The sequence below is a fragment of the Pinus tabuliformis genome, chromosome 2_1 (genome assembly GCF_031772625.1).
Source record: "Pinus tabuliformis cultivar Carrire ecotype Pingquan chromosome 2_1, CPIR1, whole genome shotgun sequence".
NCBI lineage: Eukaryota > Viridiplantae > Streptophyta > Pinopsida > Pinales > Pinaceae > Pinus > Pinus tabuliformis.
The window spans coordinates 658,082,527-658,090,706 of record NC_142299.1 but is presented as its reverse complement, the minus strand read 5'-3'; the positions used below and the strand labels follow the sequence as shown (position 1 = coordinate 658,090,706).

The following is an 8,180-nucleotide window of genomic DNA, read 5'->3' as shown; positions in this document are numbered from 1 at the left end:
TGTTTCTTGTGTGTGCAAAAGGTGGCAGAAAGGCCATTTTCAAGGTGTTTTTGACCCTTTAGGTCACCCAGAACTTGATGAAATCCTTAGGTAATTCATAAGCATACATAAATTTTCATAAAAAATCCAAAAATGTAAAGTTTTCCTCCAAAAGATCTCTCAAATGAAAGCGCACGCAAGGTGGCGCTACGCATTGGGCAGAAAAACTTGTTTTAAAGCCAAAAAATTCAAAATTGACAAATTTTTCTCCAAATTCCTTGAAATTTGTGCTGGACCTTCTCTATCAAGTGTCATGCTGGGCTAAAGAGGCTTCGGACAATATCTGAAGATGATCATTCTCTTTTTGCCTCTTTTTCCTTTTTGATGCCTTCCTTAGTTTTGCCTTTAAATTTCTTATTTGTGCCTTGCAAACCTTGTTCCGCACAATGTAGTGGAAAATCATGTGTCTCAACAATGCTTTATCTCTATCGGCCTTGTCCAGCAGTCCCTCCAAGTGGATATTGATTCTTTTGAGCCAAATCTCTCAATCAGCCTCTATCCCTTGCTGAATGGGTGTCATCTCATTTATGCTTCTTTGGACAGCCTTGGCGATTTTTCATTATGTTTTTGTCACCTCTATGAGGCCTCCTGGGTGCATGTACCTCTGTGGACGAGCCATTGTGTGTCTCTTCTTCATGATCATATGATGGACCAGATGTCATGTCTGCTGGTGGACAAACTGTCTTGGACAAATAGGTGTTGATATGTCACAGTATCTTGTACTGCCTTTGATGATGTGCTTGACCTTTGTCACCAAGGGAAAACAATGACATGAGGGACAGTAAGCGGAGGGAAAACTAGTGGAGAGTTAAAGGACTGTTGGGATAGATTTTAATTAGGGAAATTTGGGATGTTTTGGGATTATAGGATTAGGGTTTGGGGATTTACAATTGAGATCTTGGAAAAGGGCATTTGGGATAGGGGATTAGTGAACTTAGGGGGTAGGGAAACTAAGGGAATAATAAAAACAAGGGACAAATGGGATGAGGGGGTGAACTTCGTGACAAAACAGTGAATTGAAACCCTAGCAGCAAGTTTCTTTGAGGTGATTCAAAAGGTAGGGTTTGATTTTTTTAAACAAGCACCATGAAACATACACCATCAAACCATCATCGAACTTGGATAGAAAATAGTTTTGAAAGGTCTACCTACTTGCATCAAGATCAATCCATGCAATTTCGGTGATTGGAGCGAGTTTGGAAATTTTCGAGGCTTCTCAGCTGTATGTGCCATGCACCAGCCCAACGCACCGCGCATGCCATGTGCGACGTGCCAGTGTATTTTTAAACTGATGAAAATGGCCCAATGCGCCGCGCATGCCATGTGTGCCGCGCATAAACCCAATGCGCCGTGCCACCAAACCCTATGCGTATTTTATCTTTCAGGAGACTTTTGGAGGCCTTCCTGGTCTCCAAATTGGGCATAGGATAGCTCGTTGGAAATTTATTTGAGTCTACTTTCCAACCCAACAAGAATTTTTCAATTTGGAGTTCATTTTCCCTGTCAAAAATCAAATCTCCCAAGACTGGTCAAAATGTGCCAAATGAGGATGCCTAAAGGAAGAGTGTTGTTGTAGTCAACTTTTGAATGCCTTCCTCAACTCCAAATTGAGCTCATGATAGCTCATTGGAAAGATATTTGTGTCTGGTTATCATTTTACTCATCTAGAAAGTCATTTGGCTAACCAAGTTAGGATAAAACTCGATTTTCCAAAGGTCACTTCAGAGGTGCATCAATTCTCCCGAGGCAATTGTATTTTTGAAATTTCTCTAAAACTATGACACTTGTGTAAAACATGAAGGAGGTTTTTCTTCCTTGGCCTATTTTGGACAAAAACGTTTGTCAGTTTTCCAAAATTCATCTTTTAGTTCTCATAAAAATCATTGGAGTAAAACTTATCCCGATGTGTGGAATAGGGGATTTGTAGAAATGAAGTGAAATGAATTGGATAGGGAGCTTCTAAATTATTGAGAAAATTTTGCAAGGTGGGGAGGGATGTTAGGAAGTAGGGGAAAGTGGAATTTCAGAGATTGAGTGAGGGGAAGGGGTCCAAAAGGGCTAAACACAGGCCCAACCTAGAAAATTGTCAAGTTGTAGCAAGAAACTAGGGTTTGTGGGAAAATGAGGAATTTGGGGGATTTTAGTGATGGGAAGTATTTAATAAGGTACATTAAGGATAGGGGAAGGTGTATGAACATCACGATACAAGTTTTGCTGATGATTTGACCATACAAGAGAAAATGCCTTCAAAACCCTAGGAGAGGGAAATGGACCTTACCTAGGCACAACTAAAGCATGAACAAGGTGTAAAATGACCCATTGGAACCTGACATGATGATGAAAAACCTTTGAATGATGGTACACTCAGCTGAATGGTGACATGGACCGACATTTGGACAACTTTAACGGGAGTAAAAGCAAACCCTAGACCTAATACCTAGTGACCAAATTTTGCTTGAAAACCCACTGAAATGACAAAATTTGACCTTGACACCTTAAAATCAATTTGTAAGAGCAAGTTTGATCACCAGAGGAAGGCTACAAAGACTGACACTAACACCTTCCACTTGGGGGAACATCGTCCTCGATGTTATTTTATAGTTATGACCAAAACAATGTTGAAAACAAAACATACTCCTCATTGGGGCTTTATAACATAGCTTGTTGCAGTATTTATGATGAAAAATTGCTAAAGTCATGACAAACATGCCACTTATTAGAGATTTATAACACAACTTGATGTAATATATAAAATGACATGCATATACATATAGATATATATATACCAAAAATTCATTTTCTTCAACCAACAAATAAATAAGGATATAACTACCAAATCTGATCATCGATGTTCCATGTAGCTTCATCAATCACAAAGTAATTCCACTGCACTTTAACTTTCTCTATTGCTCAGTTCCATAGCATGAGTTGTTTCTGCTCTAATATACATTATGGCTCTGGCTAGAACTCTCCCTCTGGTTCAACCTACAATACAAACCAATCAATTAGATGATCAACATCCTAAACATATCTCTTAAGCAGTGAAACATGGAAAGCATCATGGACTTTCAGTAATGGTGGTAGTGCATGTCTATAGTCCACTCATCCAATCCTCCAGAGGATATCAAAAGGCCCATAATACTGAGGTGCGAGATTGGCACATAACCTAATCCTCAAGGAGATCCTCTTAGGTTGCAAGTACACATGCTACCCAACCTGAAACTCCTTGAATTCTCTCTATTGGTTCACATAACTCCTTTCCCTATCAATTGTTTCATTTAAATTACTTCTAATAACCTACATCTCCTGATGCATCTCTATCAACATATCCAATCTAATCAACACCTTATTCACTGGATCACTCCAGCTGATAGGAGTGTTATTGACATTTTTGTTTGGAAATTACTAAGGGGAGTGAATCAATAATTTTAAACTCAATTTTTCTCAACTTAAATGTCTTCTTATGCAGCTAATGATTTATCTATGTACTCAATTATTTATGGCTTCCTTTTGCAATTATGAGAGAGAGAAATTTGCAGATATACTTATTTAGAATTCGAGAGCATTCACACAATATTAAATAAACAACACAATAAGACACCAAATATAAGAGGAAACCCATAAGGGAGTAAAACACGAATTTTTGGCTGAAATTGATATGAAGGAAAGCTCCTACGTCCTCATTACGCCATAATTTTGTAGGCTCCAACCTACAAGAGGGTCTTACCTCAAAGGAATCTTCAAATCCCACAAATTTTCTGCAGGCTATAACCCACAAGGGGCTCCTACCTCAATAGGCTACAACCTATTATTTGTCAAGCTACAACTTGAAAAGAGACTGCAATCTCCCAATCATGATACAAAGTCAAGTGTTCTGGTTACCTGATATTAATTTATGCTCTCAAATCTGTTGCACATACTACAACACAAAGGGGGGTTTTAAGACAATATTTAAGACAATATTTGGGTAAATTGTCTTAACTTGAGACAAAAGAAAACTTGTCTATTGTCTTAAATTTTGCCTTTAAGCGGGTGTCTCAAATTAAATTTTCTTAAAATATTGTCTCTATAAAGACAATATATAACATAAGAATTTTTGTCTCTCTAGAGACAATTTCATTTTTGTCTCTCCAAAGTCAATTTCATTTTTATCTGTCTAGAGACAACAGTTAGAATTAAATACATATTGCCTTTAAAAATACAATGCTTTTGATCTTAACTATTGTCTCTTGAGAGACAATAAAAAATTACATTCAAAGATAATACATGATCACTTTTGTCTCTTTAGAGACAATATAAAATAATGAATCTAGAAAAATATCTCACCATTGAAATAAACCAATATTAAAAGTATTTAATTAAAAATAAACTACAATATCATTGATTAATTCATATTAGGACACAGTGGAATCGAACCACCAACCTCCTGCTTATAAAGCAGGTACTCTACCATTGAGCTAGAACCCTTTAAATAATTATGTGAGAATTATGGTAGTCCTTGAAATTACATATATAGGCATTCATTTTAAAGCTAGCAGTTGCACCAAGAAGTGCAAAGGAACACCAATAAAAGTTGGAATGTGAAATTGCATATATAGGCATTGATTTTAAAAATAAAAATTGCACCAAGAGGTGCAAAGGAACACTGATAGAAGTGGAAATGTGGAAGCCAACAAGCAAGTGAGATATATGGAAAGTGAAATTACATAAAATTCAAAGACACCATATCAATCCATTTTACCCCACCTTGCTTGCCCAATAAAAGTTTTGGAGTACCTATTCTAGCATTTTATTGGCTACTTGAAAAGAAAAAAAAAAGACACAGAAGCCACTGTGACTTGCAGCTAGAAATTTATTAACAATTGTAATCTTCTTGGAAGGAAGTAGGTCAATATTACTCCAAGATTGAACTTTTATTTTTTAAAACTTGGCTATTATCCATCTCCAACAACCAAACACTGAAAAACTACAACTGAAACACTATTTACTGAAGGACCTGCCCAAATAAGAAATAGTCTCCCCAAGATTTATAAGCTTTCATTTATGATTCAACCAAGTAGGGGATTCATCTTGGCCAAAACAAAACCCTGATTTTTCCTTTCTAACAACTACTCTTGCTTCTTTTGCAAAAATGTCCTAGTAAAAATTAGTACCTTCCATAAACTGTTGAATCAACGAATGTGTTAAATTTGAGCCATCTACAAAGTGGAAATTTGGGTATATTACAATACATATCCTGAAATTTGATATCATATGGATAACTTACGTAAGGGAAATAATGAAAATATTTTACAAGTGATGTTTCTAAGGCTGAATGTCAATTCTCCAACACCTTTATTAGAGGTAATAATACTTCGATATTTTCTCCAAAGAATATCTAAAATTCAAATAATGAGGTGGAGATTGAAAGTTACCTTTAAACTGGCATTCATCACTCATTCTAGCGACTAAAATGGTCTATATATCAATGCATGTTTTGTACATAGTAAAAGTGGCCAGCTTTTAGGAGCTCTTTTTGGTGGACAAATTCTTGAACTAGCCCAGTGATCTTACAAGGGTGTGAAGGGCTTGACCTAACACTCAATCCATTCCCTGCATTCCATCAAGATCTAGGACCATTTTGTGATCTTTCTTCAAGCAAGTATCCAATCTTTCAAAATCTAAATACCTTCCTAAGATTGTATCTAGATACAAAAAATCTTGTTGCTATTTGATTTTGTGTTTGACAAAGAGAAGAAAAGAAACAAAATTTAGAAAAAACTATATTCTATAATGGTAATTGTGTCCTCCATCTCCAGGTAACAAGATACTACAAATAAAATAGAACAGTGGGGCATGAAACTAGATCACAATAGTGCTTGCCAACACCAAGGCTAGCACTACCAAGAAAATACAAGTTTACATTACCCGTGTCTTCTCAGAAAGACTAGTTGGGCTTTGGGGATGCTAATAGAGGTCTCTAACAACATCTCACTAGACAGAATCCAGATGCAACAATCATGCACAAAACAAGTAAAACAAAATAGTTTAGCATGCTCAAACTTATATGTATTACTCGTAGTGAAGCAACATCTCAATTTAAACATACTATCCCTTTAACAAGCTCCATTTGACCCCTCCTGAACGTATTCTCCAACAGCCACTACAGGTTCACAAAAGAAATGAAGATACCATAAGGGAAGAAATATATTGCTCCTCACCAAATCATTAACACACAAGCTAAAATCAACAATACAATTTTGCATAATTAACTTATTGTATTCTTCTGAAGTGAACACCATTCAATTAGAGATTTTTACCTCGGCACAAAATACATGAATCCACTGGCCATCAGTAGTCCTCTTAAAACCACCACTCAAACCACCACATAGAGCACAGTTCATACCAAAACCAGGCATACCACGGCTAGCTACATTTGGACACCTCATGCCTTGGAGTTGGTATTTCCAGTTTAAAGCTTCACATGGTTGAAAATACCATCTTCTAAAATAATTCCTTAAAATACCATAGTAATATTGGTAAACTGCTACCTGCAATATAATGTTGACATGAAAATTTTAAGATACCCACTATAATCCAATGTAACAATACTGCAGTAAATAGAGAGATTAAAAAAAATAGAGGAAGGAATAGCTAGATTACCCAGTAGTAATTGTAAACACAAATCGTGTTTGATCGAGTAGATTTTGAAAATCTAGAAATATTGCACAAAACAAATTCTTCTCTTGGTGAGATAGATGACACCTGGTAACAATCAAAATGCCTTTCCAATGGAAATTTTGCAACAAGGGGCCAAAACATTGTCTCTTTAGCCCACAACATTGTCTGAGAAGAAGAGCTTGGGCATCCAACAATACTGTTCTCTTTATACAATCAGAGAAATATTACAGGACAGCTAAATGTATGAAAAGCAAGATGAAGAATCGTGTGCTAAGCAAGTTCTTTGATAAAAAAGTTTAATAGAGTTAAAACTTCCATTCACTGAAATTTAAATAGAAACCTAGAACAAAGACATCTAAAAAAATCTCAAATTTAGATGATTCAAGGTTAGGTCAAAACACACATCTTATTTAAAGCACTACAGAACTAGCATTTTGGATGCAATGGAGTCATCAAAGATAGGGTCAATGATTTCTAAACATAGTTATTAATTTATGAAACAAACAAACAACGTATATTTACTATTTTCCTAGGCACTTATAATTGCATTTTATGAAATGAACAAACAACATACATTTACCATTTCCATAGGCACTTGTGTATGCCTCAAATCTTAATAACTGTCACTGCTCCTACATGACACAATTGTTTGATATTCACCACTTCAAATTTTAAAAAATATGATATTCAATTAAGACATGCCATAATTTTTTCCATGACAAGAATGTCACTTAAAAATGAATAAATATTTTGTAAAATACATTCTTCAATATCAAACCATATAATCCATTTCCCACTATTTCGTGGCATAAGATTAGTTCTAGGACAGGCAGCACTTCAAGTAAACCTCATCTATCTTAGTTAAAACAGAGAACCAACTACATCGTACAATCTTAACTATCAATCAAAGACAAAGTACAAGGTTTAGTCCCTATGTTGGAACTAGCTAGAAAGCAATATGCTTAAAGCCCCTCCCTCTCGAATATTATTATCTATAGATGATACAAACGAATTTGAGATATTATTGGCCCTCAGATGTGTTTTTAGTTCCTCCTTATTTGCTGCTAACAAACACTAATAGTGGTTTTAGCAATTTACACCACATTGTTGTGTGTTTGATGATGATCTTGTGTTTGTTGTGAAAGGATCTATCCTCACCCAACGCAAGGAGAATATGGATGCAAAAAGAATTTACTAAACAATAACTATTTCCGGTGTCAGGTTCTGGCGACCCATTAATCCTTTGAGGAATGGATAAAGATGAACAATCACCCATAGAGAGAAAAACAGTTTTCCAAACAATGGACCCCAAGATTGATAACCACTATTAATAGCTTGGGAAACACCTGCTACTACACCAACAAGATTTACCACAAGAAAAGTAGTTGGAGGGATGAGAAGACTGGTCCACTTAAAAACATAAATCTCAGCAAATTCACCATCTTCATCTGAAGACTTTGATGTGACAGTAAAGTTTGTGT

General features: G+C 35.8%; 1 non-coding gene across 1 annotated transcript; it reads right to left on the bottom strand.

Annotated features, from left to right (window-relative positions):
- Positions 1-4,434: 4,434 nt before the first annotated feature.
- Positions 4,435-4,506, bottom strand: TRNAI-UAU (transfer RNA isoleucine (anticodon UAU)). Its single transcript has one exon. It is a non-coding gene; the product is annotated as a tRNA-Ile (tRNA).
- Between the last annotated feature and the right edge of the window lie 3,674 nt (positions 4,507-8,180).